This window comes from Sapajus apella, unplaced genomic scaffold (assembly GCF_009761245.1).
Source record: "Sapajus apella isolate SASKATOON/1434 unplaced genomic scaffold, GSC_monkey_1.0 scaffold12, whole genome shotgun sequence".
In the NCBI taxonomy this organism is placed as follows: Eukaryota; Metazoa; Chordata; class Mammalia; order Primates; family Cebidae; genus Sapajus; species Sapajus apella.
Genome location: NW_022436952.1, coordinates 10,775,422 through 10,794,921, shown reverse-complemented (window position 1 = coordinate 10,794,921; position 19,500 = coordinate 10,775,422).

Sequence of the window (19,500 nt, the reverse complement as noted above, 5' to 3'; positions counted from 1 at the left end):
ACTGGTCTTCTGCACATGCCAACATCTTAGCATCTCAAAAGGAAGAGGCAAAGATTAAACTGATTCCTTAACATCAGTTTATAATCCTAATGAGAAAGATATGTTCACATTTTGTACATCACATAGAAGGGGGTGAGTGGGAGACTAAGAAATGAATTCAGTAAAGATCATAGACAGAACTATTTACATTTAAGTCATCAGAAAATATTATTATTATTATTATTATTATTTGAGAGAGTGTTGCTCTATCATCGAGGCTGGAGTGCAGTGGCACATTCTCGGCTCACTGCAACCTCTGACTCCATGGTTCAAGTGATTCTCCTGCCTCAGGCTCCTGAGTAGCTGGAATTACAGGCACGAGCCACCACACCTTTTTGTATTTTTAGTAGAGACGGGGTTTTACCATGTTGGCCACGATGGTCTCGATCTCCTGACCTTGTGATCCACCCACCTTGGCCTCCCAAAGTGCTAGAATAACAGACGTGAGCCACTTTGCCCAGCCAAGTATTCTTATTTTTACATATTTATGCCAGTTTCATTTCTTCTGCATTTTTCACATATGAAGACCAGTACATGTACATAAACAGAAAGCACAACTATCAGATTCATTTATGTGTATCATATTTAGAGTTCATGTCAAGAATAATCATGTCAGGAAGGATTTTTCATTTCATCAAACAATAAATATTTCCATATTGTATATTAATAAGCAGGGCCTTGAGCTAAGTATGTAGGGGATAAACAAAAGTATATTACTTCTGCCTTCCTGGAACTTACAATGTAATTGAGAGACTGAGAATAATTATAGCACAGTAAATTATTAGTGTTCAAAAGTGAAGAAAAGTTCTAGAAATGGGTAAAATGATAAAAGTTAATATGCCCTCATTTAGAACTTGGATAATCAGATAATGGTAGAAAGCATTGAGAATTTCATTTTTACTTTATATACTTGTTTATAATTAACACAGAGCACATTTTTATATTAATATATTAGAAAAACAGAATCCATTCCCCCTCATATTAGAATAAATATCAAAATCCTCAGTATTGCTTTCAGGCCTTTTGCAGTCTGTTCTCTGCCTTCTTTCAGTCTTAGTTTCCCTGGAGCTTCTTGCTTGTTTTATCACAGCACTCTGTTTATTTCCTTTGCAGCAATTATTAAAACCTACAATGACATTAAATCTATCTATTTGTCTATCAATTTATGAACATTACCCATTATTCTTCAGTCATCATTTGTTTTGCAAGTGCTTATCACAGTGCAGGGATAAGCACGGTGCAGGTATAAGCACGGTGCAGGGATAAGCAGGGGTCAACAAATACTTGTTTACTAAATGAGAGGCTAGCCACAAAACTATTAAATTCCTATAGACAAATTTCACAAAAATGCCTGTTAGTTCTAAACATATCTATAATATTTTATCAAGGCACATAAACAATACTTTCATAAATAAGTATTCAATAATATTGCATAGAAATATGCAATAAAGATGGTAAATCTCTTCAAATAAATGTACAATTCTAATAAAATCACAATCAAAATTCCAAGTGGACCTTTAAGCCTCAGATTTAGTTTTATGCAGTTGATTTGGATGAATTAACTGGTGAAAATTATTAAATGATTTGATATGGAGAAATTATAAGGTGGGGGAGCAGTTGCTTCCTTTTTAAGATACTTGATCGTATTACAAAAAATAAAAGTAAAATTTAAGTATTGGAAAAATTAAGTGATTAATGTATCAGAAAAAGAGGAAAAATAAAACTTCAAATTTTACCTAATAATAGTAATATTTCATAGCTACCATAGGTATGCATTTTCTCAGTTATAAATATGAAAATATGTGAGAAGTAACATATTTTGCATCTCACACATATTATTTCTGACTGAATTTTATAATAATAATTATAAAACATTTAAAAGTTGCAGACATATTTCAATATTTTTCCACCTGTCTGAGTATCCCTTCATGTGTGTATGTGTATCATAGTAAAGTAGAGTTTTTAAAATTTGAAGCAAGGGAGAAAACCATGTATTAGTACAAAAAAATTATGTAGTCAAAAGCCAAATAAAATGGAAAAAATAGGCAGAAAAAAGACTAGCAGTATAATGATCATCAGGAAGCATTAGTTACATATGAAAGACTTCCTGAAACCAACATGGACAATTAAACATACCTATAAAAAAAAGTAAAAATGAAAGGAAATTTTCAAAAAAGGAGTAAAAAATGGCCCACAAAATACATGAATACACTTACAAATATATATAAATCAAACTCAATGTCAAGTAAATATAGAGTATTAAGACATTAGGTAGTATTTTTCAGCTGCTACCTTTTCAAATGTAATATATTTTAATGATAATAACTAGGGCTGGAAAGGCTGCATGTAGGTTAACCAATGTCATACACATTGGTTCATCTGGTTAGGAAGGAAGGCATTGTATATCTGTATCTGATAACATGAGTCACAACTTTACACTGTTGGTCCTCCATCTCTGCTAGTTTGGCATCTTCTAATTTAACCTATTGAAGATCAAAAATTTTCCTGAAAAGAAAAAAAAATAAGGAATAGTTATAGCAACAAAACATACAAACAAAAATACAGTATAACAATGATTTATATAGAATTCACATTGTATTAATTATTTTAAGTAATCTAGAGATAGTTTAAAGTATACAGAGGATGTGTGTAGACTATATGCAAATGCTAAGCCATTTTATATAAGGGACTAGAGCATCCATGGAATTTGATATCCAATGGTCAGTCCTGGAGCCAGTACTCTGCCTATACCCAAGGACTGTACTTACACTCTTTTGAGAAATAATTCCTCTTATAACATTTTTATAGAAAGCTATTTATCACAATATTAATTTAATAACATTGAAAACCACCAAGTGACTAACAATAAAGAATTGGTTAAATTGCATTACTCATATAATATATTCACAGTCAGATATTAGAAATAATTCTTTAGACAAATACATAACGGAAGGAAAAATTCTCAATTTTTATTATTGATTTACAAAACTACAAAGTGGCATAGATTATACTCTCAAGTTTTTGAAAAATTATTTGAAGGCATTATAAAAATTAAAACAATGCCTATTTCCAGCTAGTGTTTTGGGTAAATTTCATGAAATTTTGTGTTTTTTCTTCATTATGCAAATTTATACAATAAACTTTTATTAATTTTATGAACATTATAAAACCTATAAAAGCTATTTTCCTAATAAAAAAATTTGCATAGCATCTTTCTTGTTTGCTTCTTTTTTGTTCTTTGTTTACCAGGGGATTGTAGTAGAAGGTGTGTTATTAATTTAATGTAATAAAATCCATATGCCCTAGGGTATTTCATTTTATGATTTTCACCCATGGGACCATTATTTCCTTGTTAAGTGTCTTCACGTAAAAAAACAGTCCGCATATATACTGAGAAATTCCTTCTCTAAATAAAAGGAATAACATTGAAAGTAGCTACTGGGCAGAAAGTCTCTCTTCAGGAATTCTGCTGTTAGGTCCCTAGGTTCCCATTCAAAGATGTGGTGTAACAATTTCACAGTTGGAATCCAAATAGTATTAATAGTCATTCTGTGTTTCCCCAAAGGGGCCAGCACAACTTCTTTTCACAGTAAGGTTTGTATGGCATAGGAATAAAAGTATGAAAAAAAGAAGAATCCGTGATTACTGTGCCTGCCTGCTGCTTGACTGCTGGCTATGCTGATGAGCAGGCAAGCCAGTGGAACTCTCTCAACCTGTTTTCTCCTCTGAAAATATATGAGCATACTGATTCTTAATTTGCGTAATTTTGTGATGATGAAAATTGAAATGTTGAAAGCACCAGGTTTCCTATTATGTTTTATCATAATGGGTCTTATGATATGACATCTTTCAACAAGGCTGAAACTGTATAAAACTACATATTGTTTCTAGCAATGGTACAGTAAACTGCTGTGGTCCAGCAACATACTAAATATGGGTATGTAAATTCACAAGACTATTTTCCTCTTTGCCATGTGGACACAATCTCATGATTTTAAAGCCATTCATAGATGACATTAAAAATGAGACTATGACTTTACAGTTTATGTCCAGAGACTCTTCTTAATTAGCCATAACATTAGTAGTTTAGACATTTGTAAATATGTTTACTAAACAAATTAGAGAATGGCATAAAATAGCATTACCCCAGGCAAAATGTCTGATTGATATTGCCATCCTGCTGATTTTCTCTTATTTAACTCAATAGCTTTGGGTTTATATAGTGTTAGTCTTTGCGATGTGAAATGAAATTTTAAAAATATGGTGACAAGTCTGTCAGGTAACAAATATCTGCCTGTATCTGTCTGTCTGTCTATCTATCATCTATCTATCTATCAATCGTGTATTCTCAGATGAATAGATTGGCATAACATTTCAACAAAATACACATCATTTATACATATTCCATCTAGTCTCAATTCTGAGCTTAGGAGTCTGCATAGTCGGCAAAAGAATATCACCACTTATAGACCATAAGCCATCAAACACATATCTCTTCTTAAAGTTAGTGAGTGTAAGTTTGTTTGATATGACCTTATAGAAATGTTCATTCTGTTTTGCTTGCAATTAGAATATGCATAAGAATGGCAGCCAACTAGTCCATGAATACTGACAGGAAAGCCACATATAAGTGCTCACCATCAGAAGTGGAAAACAAAATGTCTTTGTATGTTTATGTGTGCAAAAAAATCTATGACTCTATGACAGACACCTGGTTCCAATCATTCTTTGAAGATCTCCTTTCATTCATTCACTTATTTTATCCTCTTATTTTTTCATTCCTTCACAGTGATTATCCCCTATTAGAAGCAAGACACTGTATGGTACTTTCTTTGTAACATAGTATAAGGAATTAACTACCCGTTCTAAAAGACCACTGTATCTTTGTTTACTTAAGCTTGTGCCTAATGACCCCTGTGTTTTGCGAAATGGATTTTTGTTTACCCCAATCACAATCGTATCTGCTTCGATGAGCAGAAAAGAAGGGCAAGAAAAAGCATGTTAAAAAAAATAAGAAACAATTTCCTATAATTCTTCTACCCAAGGGTTGTATGTGTACACACATGCACGCGCGCGCGCGCGCACGCGCACACACACACACACACACATACACACACACACACACACACACACACACACACTAGTAAAGTTTTCAGTACTTTTTATCACCCAGTCAGTACTAAATCTGAATAAAGATACCATGAAAACAGTTTTCATAATCTTCAGTATAGTTATTCTTTCTAAGGAATACCCTCAAACTCTCTGTGCTCCCTGTTGTCTGAAGGACAACTGGTTCAGACCAGGCACACAAACCACAACACTGTTAGGAGGTATTCAGAATGGGTAAGATTGAAAACAATCTGGTGCATGAATATCTGAACAAGGGTGACTCTTTCTGGAAAAAGAAGTATGTCTTTACTCTGAATTAGAAGCATCTATTGGGAGAAATATTTTCTCCCAATAAAGGGGTGGGAAGGAAATTTTGAATGTTTAACCGACCCTGGCAAATCTTGCAAACCTAAAACTGGTTTTCTTCCTTGTGAATTCAATCCTTTTTTCCTCAAGGCTATTTAGGGTAAAAACTAGACCATGTATATTATGTTTTCCAATACTGAGGAATGAAAGATAGTGAAGGCAAGGAAAGAATCAATGATTATCTGGGCTGCCAGCTGACATCCATGTCACCTGTAAGTGAATCTAATCCTGTACCTTGTGTCTCTTCAAAGTCTTGCCTCATTTAAAGGATCACAATGTCTCTGTTTAACTTTTAGCTGCCATTGTGTTTTTGATTTAGGTAAAACTGATTACTAAGTCACATGCTTTTCTTTTTCACCATTCTTCACAATTTTAACAACTAATATGAAATGTCAAACCACCACTAATTGAAAATTGATATTGGAATCAATTAAACAGCCAACTCAGTTAAGAACACATAGAGAAGTTTTATCAACTGCCTCCGTTCCCAGTGGAAGTCTCTGTTAAGTTTCTCTGGCTGAGGGCTTAGTCCTAATTCACATCTCTCTTGCAATCCAAAGAAGAAAAATTTGCAAGTTTAGCTGTTGAACATGGAAGGATAATGAGGATTCTAATTCCAGGGTTACCACAGAGTAAGATAAATTATAACTTTGAAAAGATAATGCAAATTGTATTTATTTAAGTTATGGCCAAAGAAAAATACTTGTATGGCTTCTTTTTTTTATTCCTAATTCTACAAATTTTATGATTCTTGAGTGTCAGACTAAATGTTTCAAATAACAATTTTTTTAACTTTCATTCTAGGTTCCAGGGTACATGAAAAGATTTGTTATATATGTAAATTTCATGTTACAGAGGTTTGGTATACAGACTGTTTTGTCACCAAGGTTATAAGTATTGTATCTGAGAGGTAGGTTTGTTTGTTTGTTTGTTTGTTTGTTTGTTTGTTTGTTTGTTTTTCAAGACAGAGTCTTGCTCTATTGCCCAGGCTGGAGTGCAATGGTGCATTCTTGGCCCACAGCAACCTTCGCCTCCTGAGTTCAAGCGATTCCCCTGCCTTGGGCTTCCAAGTAGGTGGTACTACAGGCATGTGCCACAATGCCCAGCTAATTCCTGTATTTTTATTAGAGATGGGGTTTCACCATGTTGGCCAGTCTGGTCTTGAACTCCTGACCTCAAGTGATCCACCCACCTCAGTTTTCCAAAGTGCTGGAATTAATAGGTGTAAGCTACCATGCCTGGTTCTGATAGGTAGTTTTGTCCTCACCTACTCCTTCTGTCTACTCTCAAGTAAACCCTAGTGTCTATTATTTCTTTCTTTGTATCCATGTGTACTCAATGTTTAGCTCTTACTTATCAATGAGAACATGCAGTGTTTGGTTTTCTGTTCCTGTGTTAGTTCACTTAGGATAATGGCCTCTAGCTCCATCCATGTTGCTGCAAATAACAAGATCTCTATTTTTATGGCTGCATAGTATTCCATGGTATATATGTACCATATTTTCTTAATCCAGTATACTGTTGATGGACATTTAGGTTGATTCCATGTCTTTATTATTGTGAATAGTGCTATGATGAACATACGTGTGCATGCACTTTTATGGTAGAATGATTTCTATTCCTTGGAATATATATGCAGTTATGGAATTGCTAGATTGAATGGTAATTCTGCTTTGAGTTCTTTGAGAAATGGCCAAACTGCTGGCCACAATGGCTGAACTAATTTACATTCCCAACAGCAGTGTATAAGTGTTTCCTTTTCTCTGCAACCTCACCAGCATGTGTTATTTTGTGACTTTTTAATGATAGCCATTCTGACTGGTGGGAGATGGTGTTTCATTGTGGCTTTGATTTGCATTTCTCTATTGATTAGTGATTAGCATTTCTTAATGTGATCGTCAGCTGTGTGTGTGTTTTCTTTTGAGAAGTGTCTGTTCATGTCCTTTGCCCACTTTTTAACAGGGTTGTTTGGTTTTTGTTTGCTGATTTGTTTAAGTTCCTTATAGATTCTTGATATTAGACCTTTGTTGGATGTATAGTTTGCAAATATATTTTCTCCCATTGTGTAGGTTGTTTGTTTACTCTGTTAATAGATTATTTTGCTTTATGGAATCTCTTTAGTTTAATTAGGTCCCATTTGTCAATTTGTTAGTTGTGGCAATAGCTTTCAGCATCTTTGTTGTGAAATCTTTGCTAGGTCCCTTGTCCAGAATAGTATTTCCTAGGTTATCTTCCAGGGTTTTTATAGTTTTAGGTTTTACATTTAAGTCTTTGATCTAATTTCAGTTGCGTTTTGTGTATGGTGTAAGAAGTGGGTGATTTTCAATCTTGTACACATCACATAGCAATCTTAAGGTGCAGGCTTGATCATTCTAATGTAATAGATGTGGAAAGTGTAATAAAACATTTAGCTAGGTCTCATCTGAAGTAGTTTATCTCTTTCTGGTATACTAGGCTGTGACCTCTAACTACACTGCTTACTCTTTGCTGAGAATTTACTGTTGCCATACTCTCCACTGTTTTATATGCATTATCTCATTTAATGTTCACATAAGCCCAATGGTGTAGTTACAATTATTCCTCATTATTTTCTAGATGATAAACCTGAGCCTCAGAAAATAAAATTAATATCCCTAAGATCTCACAGCTAGTGAAAAATGGAACAAGATCTTTTAACCAGTCTTTGACTACAACCTTTATTCTCATCCACTAGGCTATGCCATTGTCACCATTGTCACTACTTTATCTGTACTTGGAAGTAGAGTTTATATGGATTATTATTAATAATAGAATGGTCATGTTGACACTGAGAAGCAATAAGGGAGGTTAAGTAGATGTTAGTGCATGAGTATTGAGATTTAGCCTTGAGAAGGTGAATCAAATCCCCCAGAGTGCTGAGGCTCCTACCTGTCTGTTAGGGTGGAGGGGTATGTGGTTAAAGAGGTGAGCTGAACAAGGGCCTGAATTTTCCAGTGAGTTCTATTCTGTTTCCTCAAGTTGTTTATTTGGGGGCTGTCAGAGATGTACAGCACTGTATACAGCAGAGAGGAATTAAAGCATACTTTGCCTGTGCACATACTTCCAAAACAAACAGAATTTCTCCATTTAGTTCAATCTTGCTAAGTATGTCAGTGAAGTCTTAGCAGAGCTTTTCCAATGAGGGCATCCTAGGTACTTGGGGTCATGGCACTACCTTTACATTAGGGATATAGAAGCTGCAATCTAAACAAACTAAACAAGTCTGGTGGTGCTTGCCTCTTAAACTAGTCAGGTAGTAGTATATTTGAGAATTTTAACAGCCATGCATATTATATAGGCAGGAAGTAGACAACTGTCTGTAGTACTGAGTGGTGTGAAATGTTGACTTAATAAATTCAATCTCCTATGAAATTTTCTAATATCCTTAAATATGGATCATTCCTCTCCCCATCCCCAATGGCTGAATCACTATCTAACACAAAGTAGAAAAGTCATAAATAATGCCCTCAAAATATACATTTTTTGATATACCTGATAGTTTGTGATGAAATAATCTAAAATAGTGACGGAGAAGCATTGCCTTTTTGGGGTTACCTATATAAGGAAATTAGATTGTGGCCTATAATGTTTGCTCAGGGGCTTACAAGGACCAAGAGCTTATTTGGAAAGAAAAGACGGTGGCAGTGTTTTAAAAAATATCATTTATTGAATACATGTAACTCTGACAATGCTAACTTCTTTAAAATTTTTTGTTTATTTCAATATCTCTTGGAGTACTAGTATTTTTTTTTGTTATGTGGATGAATTGAATAGTGATGAAGTCTGAGATTTAGTGTAAATGTCACTCAAGTTATGCACATTGTACCCAATGTGCAGTTTCTTATCCCTTGTCCCCCACACCCTCTCCCTTCTGGGTCTTCATAGTCTTTTTTTTTTTTTTGAGGTGGAGTTTCGCTCTTGTTGCCCAGGCTGGAGTGCAATGGTGCAGTCTTGGCTCACTACAGCCTCCATCTTCTGGGTTCAAGTGATTCTGCCCCAGCTCCTTTTTGTTTATTTTTAGTAGAGACAGGGTTTGACCATGTTGGTCAGGCTGGTTTCGAACTCTTGGCCTCAGGCGATCTGCCCACCTTGGTCTCCCAAAGTGCTGGGATTACAAGCGTAAGCTACCACACCCGGCTCTCCATAGTCTTGTATCACTCTGTATGCGTTGGTGTATGTATAGCTTAGCTACTGCTTATAAATGAGAATGTATGATATTTGATTTTCCATTCCTGAGTTACTTCACTTAGAATTATACCCTCCAGCTCTATCCAAATTGCTGCAAACACATTATTTCATTCTTATTTATAGCTGAATAGCACTCCGTGATATATATGTGCCTCATATTCTTTATCCACTCATTGGTCGATGGGCACTTAGCTTGGTTCTGAATTTTCCAGTGAGTTCTATTCTGCAATTGTCAATTGTGCTTTGCACCACCCTAATACCTGCAGGTATAGTTTGATATAATGACTTCTTTTCTTTTGGGTAGATAGTAGTGGGATTGCTGAAGCAAATGGTAGATATACTTTTAGTTCTTTAAGATATCTTAAAACTGTTTTCCAAAGATGTTGCGCTAATTTACATTGCCATCAGAAGTGTATAAATGTCTTATTTTCACCACATCCATGCCACCATCTATTGTTTTTTGACTTCCTAATAATGGCCCTTCTTGCAGGAGTAAGATGATATCTCATGACAGTTTTAATTTCCATTTCCCAGTGATGTTGAGCATTGTTTCATACGTCTGTTTGCCTTTTGTACATCTTCTTTTGATAAATAACTTGTTCATGTCATTTGCTCATTTTTGAGTGGTATTATTTGTTTTCTTCTTCCTGATTTGAGTTCCTTGTGGATTCTGGATATCAGTCCTTGGTTGGATGCGTATTTTACAAATATTTTCTCCCAGTTTTTGGGCTGTCAGTTTACTCTGTTGATTATTACTTTTGCTCTACAGAAGCTTTTTTGGTGTAATTATTTATTTTCCTGTTTGTTACATTTGATTTTGGGTACTTAGTCATTAATTTTTGCCTAGGCCAAAGTTCAGAAGAGTTTTTCCTAGGTTATTTTCTAGAATTTTTATGGTTTCAGGTCTTAGAATAAGTCTTTGATCCATCTTCAGTTGATTTTTGTATAAGGTGAGAGATAGAGATCCAGTTTTATTCTTCTACATGTGGTGAGCTAGTTTTTCCAGTACCATTTATTAAATAGGATGTTCTTTCCCCAGTTTCTGTTTTTGTATGCTTTGTCAAAGGTCAGCTGGTTTTAAGTATTTGGTTTTATTTCTGTGTCCTCTATTCTATTCCGTTTGTCCTTGTGCCCGCTTTTATACCAGTATCACACTGTTTTACAACTGTAGCCTTGTAGTATAATTTAAACTTTGGTAATCCAGATTTGTTCTTTTTGCTTAGTATTGCTTTAGTTATTTGGGCTCTTTTTTTTGGTTCCCTATGAATTTGAGGATTTTTAAAAAATTCAGTAAAATGATGTTGGTATTTTGATAGGAATTGCATTGAATCTATAGACTGCTTTGGGCAGCATGGTCATTTTCATCATATTGATTCTTCCAACCCATGAGCATGAGATGTGTTCCTGTTAGTTTATGTCACTTATGATTTCTTTTGGCAGTGTTTTGTAGATCTTGTTGTTGAGATATTTCTCGTTCTTGGTTAAGTGTATTCTTAGGGTTGTTTTTTGTAGTTGTTGTTTTTGTAGCTGTTGTAAAGGGACTGAGTTCTTAATTTGACTCTCAGCTTTGTGGTTGTTAGTGTATAGCCATTCTACTAATTGGTATACATTGTTTATGTAACCTGACACTTTATCAAATTTGTTTATCAAATCCGGAGTCTTTTGGAGAAGTCCTTAGGGTTTCCTAGGCATACGATCATATTATCAGTAAATAGCAATAGTTTGACCTCCTCTTTTCCAATTTGTATGTCCTTTATTTCTTTTTTTCTTGCCTGATTGTTCTGGCTAGGACTTCCAGTACTATATTGAATTAGGGGCATCATTGTCTTGTTCCAGTTCTGAGGGGGAATGCCTTCACCTTTTTCCCATTCAGTGGTGGCTATGGCTTTATCACATATGGCTTTTATTATTTTGAAGTAAGTTCCCGCTATGCATATTTTATTGGGTGTTTGTATCATAAAGGGATACTGGATTTCATTGAATGCTTTTTCTTCATCTGTTGAAATGATTACATGGTTTTGTTTGTAATTATTTTTATATGCTGCATCACAGTTATTGGTGTGTGATAAAACATTCCTGAATTCCTGGGATGAAACCCTTTTGATTATAGTGTATCATCATTTTGATGTTCTGTGGGATTGAGGTAAGTGGTACTTTATTGAGGATTTTTGCATCTATGTTCATCAGGTCTGTTGTTTTCTTTTTTAAAACATCCTTTCCTAATTTTGGTATCAGGGTGATAATGGTTTCATAGAATAAGTTAGGGAGGATTCCCTTTTTCTCAATCTTTTGGAATAATACCAGTATGATTGGCACCAATTGTTTTTTCAATGCCTGGAAGCATCAACTATGAATATTTCTGTGCTTGGGCTTTTTTTGTTGTTGTTATTGGCATTTTTTAAATTACTAATCCAATTTCATTGTCTGTTATTAGTGTATTCAGGGTATCTGTTACCTCCTGGTTTAATCTAGGAGGGTTATATATTTCCAGAAACTTACCCATTTCCTCTATATTTTCCAGTTTGTGTGTATTGAGGTGTTCACAGTAGTATCAAATGGTCTTTTTACTTCTGTAATGTCAGTTGTAATGTCTCCAGTTTCATCTCTAATTGTCCTCTCTCTTCTTTTCTTGGTTAATACAATTAATAGTCTATCAATTTTGCATCTCTTGCCGAAGAACCAGCTATTTGTTTTATTCATCTTTTGTATTTGTTTGTTTCAATTTCATTTAGCTCTGCTCTGATCTTTGTCATTTGTTTTATTCTTTTAGCTTTAGATTTAGTTTGTTCTTGTTTCTCTAGTTCCTTGATGCACAACATTAGATTGTAAATTTATAATTTTCACACTTTCTGATGTGAGCACTTAGTGCTATAAACTTTCCTCTTAACACTGCTTTTGCTGTATTCCTGAGGTTTTGATAACTTGTATTAATATTATCAATCATTGGAAAGGAATTTTGTAATTTCCATCTTGATTTCATTGTTGTCCCCAAATCATTAAGGAGCAGATTGTTTAATTTTCATGAATTTGTATAGTTTTGGAAGTTTCTTTTATAGTTGATTTCTAGTTTTATTGCATTGTGATCTGAGAAGATACTTGATATAATTTCAATTTTAAAAAATTTAATTTTGACTTTTTTTGTGGTTCATCATATGGTCTTGGAAACTGTTCCATTTGCTGCTGAGAAGAATGTATATTCTGCAATTCTTGGGTGGAATGTTCTATAGATACCTTTTAGGTTCATTTTTTCTATATTGTAGTTTAAGTCCATGTTTTATTTGTTGACTTTCTGTCTGAATAATCTTCTGGTGCTGTCAGTGGAGTATGAAGTACCCCACTATTATTGTGTTGGTGTCTATCTCATTTTTTGTGTCTAGTAGTACATGTTTTCTGTATCTTGGAGCTCCAGTACTAGGTGCTTATACATTTGTGATTGTAATATCTTCTTGCTGGATTGATCCTTATGTTATTATATAATGACTTTCTTTGTCTTTTTTTTTTTTTTTAATTACTGTTGTTTTAAAGTGACTAGCTATTCCTGCTCACTTTGGTTTCCATTTGTGTGGAACATCTTTTTCCACTCCTTTTCCTTGAGTTTATTTGAATCCTTACCTCTTAGGTAAGTATCTTAAGACAGCAGATATTTGATTTTTTATTCATTCTGATAATCTATATCTTTTAAGTGGAGTATTTAGGCCATTTACAATCGATGTTAATATTTAGACGTGAGGTACTGTTCTAGTAATCATGTTGTTATCTAGATACTTTATTTTTTACATTGTGTTATGGTTTTATAGGCCCTGTGAGTTTTATTATTTCAAGCGGTTCTATTCTGGTGCCAATCAGCCTTTTGTTTCAGGACGTAGAACTCTTTTAGCATTTCTTATAGGCCTGGTAGTGTCTGGTAACAAAAGCTTCCATCAGCACTTTGTTCTCTGAAAATGACTTTATTTTTCCTTCATTTATGAAACATATTTTTGCTGAATAAAAAATTCTTGGTTGACAGTTATTTTGTTTAAGGGAGCTAAAGATAGGATTCTAGTCTCTTCTGGCTTATAATTCTGGTGAAAAGCATACTGTTACTCTGATAGGTTGTTTTCCATAGGTTACCTTGTGCTGCTCTCTCACTGCTTTCAGAATTATTTTCTTCATGTTGACTCTAGATAGCCTGATGAGTATATAAAGTCCCTTGGTAAAGTTCCTTTTGTGCAAATCTCCCAGGAGTTCTTTGAGCTTCTTGTATTTGATATCTAAATTTCTGGCAAGACCAGGAAAGTTTCCTCAGTCATTCCCTCAAATAAGTTTTTCAAACTTTTTAATTTCTCTTCTCCCACAGGAACACCTATTATTCTTAGGTCTGACCATTTTACATGATCCCATATTTCTTGGAGACTTAATTAATTTCTTTCTTTTTTTTTTTTGAGACAGAGTCTCTCACCATCACCCAGGCTGGAGTGCAGTGGTACGATCTCTGCTCACTGCAACCTCTGCCTCCCAGGTTCAAGCGACTCTACTGTTGCAGACTCCAAGTAGCTGACGTTATAGGCACCTGCCACCACTCCTGGCTAATTTTGCATGTGTGTGTTTTTAGTAAAGATGGGATTTCACTATGTTGGCCAAGCTGGTCTTGAACTCCTGACCTTGTGATCTGCCCTCTTTGGCCTCCCAAATTGCTGGGATTACAGGCATGAGCTGCTGCACCTGGGCAGTTAATTTCTTTTTATTCTCTTCCTCTTCTTGTTTTATTTATTTATTTTTTTGTTTCATTTGGTTACTTTGAAATCCTTGTCTTCAAGTTCTGAAATTCTTTCTTCTACTTATTCTAGTCTGTTTTTGAAACTTTCCACTGCATTTTATAATTTCCTAAGTTTGTCTTTTATTTCTAGAAGTTCTAATTGGTTTTTATATATAATATCTATCTATTTAGAAAAATTTTCATTCATATGCTAATTTAAAAAAAAATTCTTGGCGAGGTGCATTGGCTTGTGCATGTAATCCTAGCACTTTGGGAGGCCGAGGCGGGTGGATCATGAAGTCAGGAGTTGGACACTAGTCTGGCCAACATAGTGAAACCCCCTCTCTACTAAAAAATGCAAGAATTAGCTGAGCATGGTGGCTTGTGCCTATAATCCCAGCTACTTGTGAAGCTGAGGTAGGAGACTTGCTTGAACTGGGACCCGGGAGGTAGAGGTTGCAGTGAGCCGGGATTGAGCCACTGTACTCCAGCCTGGGCTACAGAGTGAGACTCCACCTCAAAAAAAAAAATTATTTATGTTAGTTTTCACCTTTCTCTTGTATCTCCATAAGTAGCTTAATAATCTGCCTTCTGGATTCTTTATCTTGTATTTTGGAGATTTCCCCTTGGTTTGGATCCATTGCTTAAAGCTAGTGTGATCTTTTGGGAATATCATAAAACCCTGTTTTGTCATATTAACAGAATTATTTTTCTGGTGTCTTCTCATTTTTCTGGGTTCTTTCTTCTAGTTATTCTTGAATTTATTTTTTATTTGACCATGTTTTTTTAAATTTCTTTTCCACCTAAAGATATGACTTTAATGTTTCTAGTTTATTGCAGCCTAATTTGGTACTTGGTGCTTTCAGGGGTGAAGAGCTCCTTCATTTTACAGGCCTTTCTATGATGGTTTTCTCAGGTACTGATTGTAGTAGAAATGTCCTTGGTGTGTTAATAAGTTAACTGTCTACTATTGAGTTGGAATGGCAGTGTTTTGAAGCTAATCTCATTCCCCCATGAAGTGTACTTTTTACTTATTTTTTTCCTAGTATTTTATTTACTCGGTTTAATAGTTTAGATTTTGGGCCAATAGGGGAGGTATCCCTGGGAAGAAACTGGTTGTGGCTAACTCAGGTGGGTACATGAAATACCCAATAGTCTCAGCCTCTGCCCACCATTGTGAGGGTGGAGGAACTAGCAGTGAAACCCACTGAGGTCTTATGATGGGGAAAGGTGGGAGTCATCTCAGCACCTGTGTCCAGCCAGCAGGAAATAGCTCTTCCTCCCAGACATACTCTTGACCCTGTGTTTGGCTGTTCAGATCATATAGGCACCTCTTTTTATCTTCACAAATATTGATATTCAAAGTAAAGAAGAACTATGACTGTACCTCTTGTGCAAATCTGAACCTGGAAAATACTCCATCTGTGGGAATGCAGTTATTCTGAAGTGTTTCAGAAAGGCTGCCTATAAGTACATACATGCTGAGCTCCTGTTGTAGAAGCACCAGTTGTTTCCACAGTGGTGGATGAGGGGGAAAAGGGGGAATAAATGGTCCAAGACCCTTCATGAGTACCAGGTCTGCCTGTCTGTTAAGCTAGAGCTGCAGCCTTTCCCTGCTGAGCCCAGCAGTACACCTGTGCCTCTGCTGAAGAAAACTTCTCACCAGTGGAAAGATCTAGGGCTTGAGTCCTATCATCTGGTTTCTTTTGACCCTTGGATTGTACCCTTGATATTGTGCACTACCCCTTTCCTTAGGAGTAGCAGTCCCTGAGAGCCAAACTATTATGAATGCTGCTGCTCCTCTGGGTATAGCTTCACAGTGGGGCTGCCACACTCCAGCCTGGTGCTGGGGAATGTCTGCAAGGGATCCAGTGATGTGTATGTGCCCTGTACCCGGGTCTCCTAGCAGCAGGTACCAATACCCACTCTGGTTGGGGTGGCAGGAGAGTGACAGATCCTATGAGATTCCTTGGTTATAGATAGTGTGCTGGTTTTCTCAAATGCCAGTTGTAGTAGTAATGAGCTAGTCACATGAACAGAACTCAGGACCTCCTGGTTAGCCTCAAACAATGGCTATAGCTGAGGTCATGCATCAACTGTAGTAGTAGCAGTGGGATTACTGCTTGCCTTATGTTACCCATTGGAGGCACTCTGGTTTTTCAGGCAATGGATGGGGATGTAGAGCTCCCAGAAGTTTTTATCCTTAGTGTTAACCTAGCAAGGTGGCTGGAGTGGCAAAACCAGGTGGATGCTGGGTCAGGCATGTCTGGACTCTGGCTCTGCACTTGCAAGGCAGCCAGCGAACCCTGTGGGATCTGTGTGTGGGGGAGGCAGTTTTCTGGCCACTGTGATAATTTTCCTGGGAGGAGCATATCTGATTTGCTGCGCAGAAGAGTCTGTGCAAGGAGTGTAGCGTAGCAGGTGGCAGTAAGCCTCAGTCAGCTTTCTTGCACTGGCAAGGCAGGTCTCTCACCCACAGTGTTTTCTAGCAGCAACTAGCTAAATTCTAGACAGTCTACTCTCATCTACTCTCAGAACTCAAAACTGCCCCAGGCCATAAGCCTTCCTCTTGGATACCAGAACCTCAGCTTTCAGGCTCTGCCCGTCTCCTTCTACCTGCAAAGCTGGGAACGTAGCTCCTGTGTTTGTGGCTGCAGGACACTTCCCACTCACAAACTGTTCTGGCCAAGGAAGTTTTTTCTCACTTGAGATTATATTATAAATTTCAGTGGGGGCTTCTTCCAACCTACCCCCACTACCTGAGTTAGTTGGCAGACTTCCACGAGATCCCCTGTGACAAAAAATCAGGATTGACTTCCCTCGGCTCACACTGGAGACTGCAAATGTGTGCCAGGCTCTGCTGGTTGCTGCCTCTACTTACTTTTATATTCCCCACAACTCCCTGTATCAGTCCCAGTGCTGGGTACAGCTAAGGCCTTCCCCCATGGGCTGGAGTTCCCCCATGGGCCAAGTTCCCCAGTGGGGATGTTTTAATATATCCTGGAGGCATTCTCTTCGACTCTCACACTCTGGGACTTTTTTCACTTGGCTGCAGCCTGCGACTTCTTTCAAAGGGTCTGTGGTTTCTTTCTGTTTTCCTGTTAAGTTCTTGCATTGCTTCCCAGAATAAAGTTCATAGTGTGAATCTCTACTCACTATTTTGTCTTTCCAAGAGGGAAAGAGAGGCATGCTGGAAGAAATAAAATAAAATAAAAATTAAAATTAAATTAAATTTTGACAGATTACATCCTTATACCACAACAACAGCCAGGTTGGTCTGGTCCAGATGCACAAGAACATAAATGAATGATTAAGTTTTGACATACTTTACTCTTATTAATTGAGCATTATCAAACATTGCTAATGAAATTATTCATCTGAAGTAGTGGTTGCATAAAACTCTCCTGCCTTGTGCCACAGATGAGATGCTTTCAAGTTTTTGTTGGGCCTTCCTTATTCTTCAAGGAGAGCTCAAATTGCTATGTGAGTGCAAAGAAATATACTTGGCAGGGTGTTTGGATTCTGTTGATATCCTTTTGTTGATCATAGCAAAAAATGTATTCAGGTACATCTTGAACAAAAAGATTTGACTCTTGATCAAAGCCTTAAAGAACAACAGAATACTCAGTCGCCTCAAGGTCATGAAATAATAAACATTGATTTCAAGGTACTAGAAATTAAAACAATAACAAATATTTATTATGTACTATATTTCTACTAGACACAATGCTGATGTTTTCAGTGCAGTCATTTAATTAGTCTCACAACACTGCAATAGGATAGGAAGTTTAGCATTGCTTTCAGGAAACTGAGGCTTAGAAAGGTGATGTTAAGTTGTGTAGTCACACAGCCAGTAAGTAGCAGAGTCAAGATTAAACCTAGATATTCCAGCTCAAGAGTTCACAACCTTAAACATTACATTAATTTGAATCTATTTTCGTCTTTTGAGCAAAAGATTTAGAGATAGAAATGTTGTATTAGCTCTAGGATGCCGTATCCTGACTCAGTGAAAAGATGGTGGAAAATAATCTATAATCAAAGGACTTTGGTGAAACTAAGTCAGTTTTACAGGAACAGAAATTATTAATTATTATGTCTGAATCATATTCTAAGGGTTTTTATTTATAAAGTGCCAAAGGACTATGTTAACATGTCAGCTTCCCTGTGAGAGGGAATAGAAGCCAGTGTATTTTTAGACTTTTAAATGTCCTTTTCAGAGGCAAATTAAAGTCATATGTGCAGAGCAACTGAACAAGACATCTATTTACTAGGTATATAAAATCAGGGAAATTGCATAACCTTCCTAAAACTTATTTCCTTTTCAACATACGCACACGGACACACACACCCCTCCTATTCTGTTTAACAACGTCATAAGGCTGGCATAAATGTCTGTGAAGGGGAGTTTTGCTGCTGGCAATGGTAGAATGAGCACTTTGAACCTACTTGCCCACTGCAATAACTAGAAAATTTGAATGTTAACAACCTACTCAAAGACATCAGAGTGCTAATAAGATGATGAGGAATGACTGGATGAAGATACTGGAGACAAGAAAACGCAGAAAGGTAAGCCCAACATTTGAGGTTCACTTGTCCCCTAGGAACATGCACATTCTGGAAGAGGAAGCTGAACAGCTGAAAAGTTGAAATGTTTTGAACAACTCATGAGGACAAGAGGATAAAAACTGGAGCTAAGATCCCCTGTGACTTTGGGCTAAGGACTCTAAAGTTTACATGCCAGGAGTAAAAGTGAATCAAAGCAAAACTGGTCTTTACAGGAACTGAAATTTAGATTGGATACAGGACATCTGGGATTGCTAGTGTGCCAAGGGCAGGGGTTATGATTGGAAGAGGATTCAGCAAAGCTTCTGGGGTGAGGAAACACCATAATTCTTGATCTGGTAAGTGTCTGCAAGAGTTATGGACATCATGGATCATTCATTGATTCATGCACTTATGATTTGTATGCTTCTCTCTACTGGTTTTGTATTTCATTAAAAGCATCTTTAAAACATTTATTTTCTCGGTCAAAAAATATAACCCTA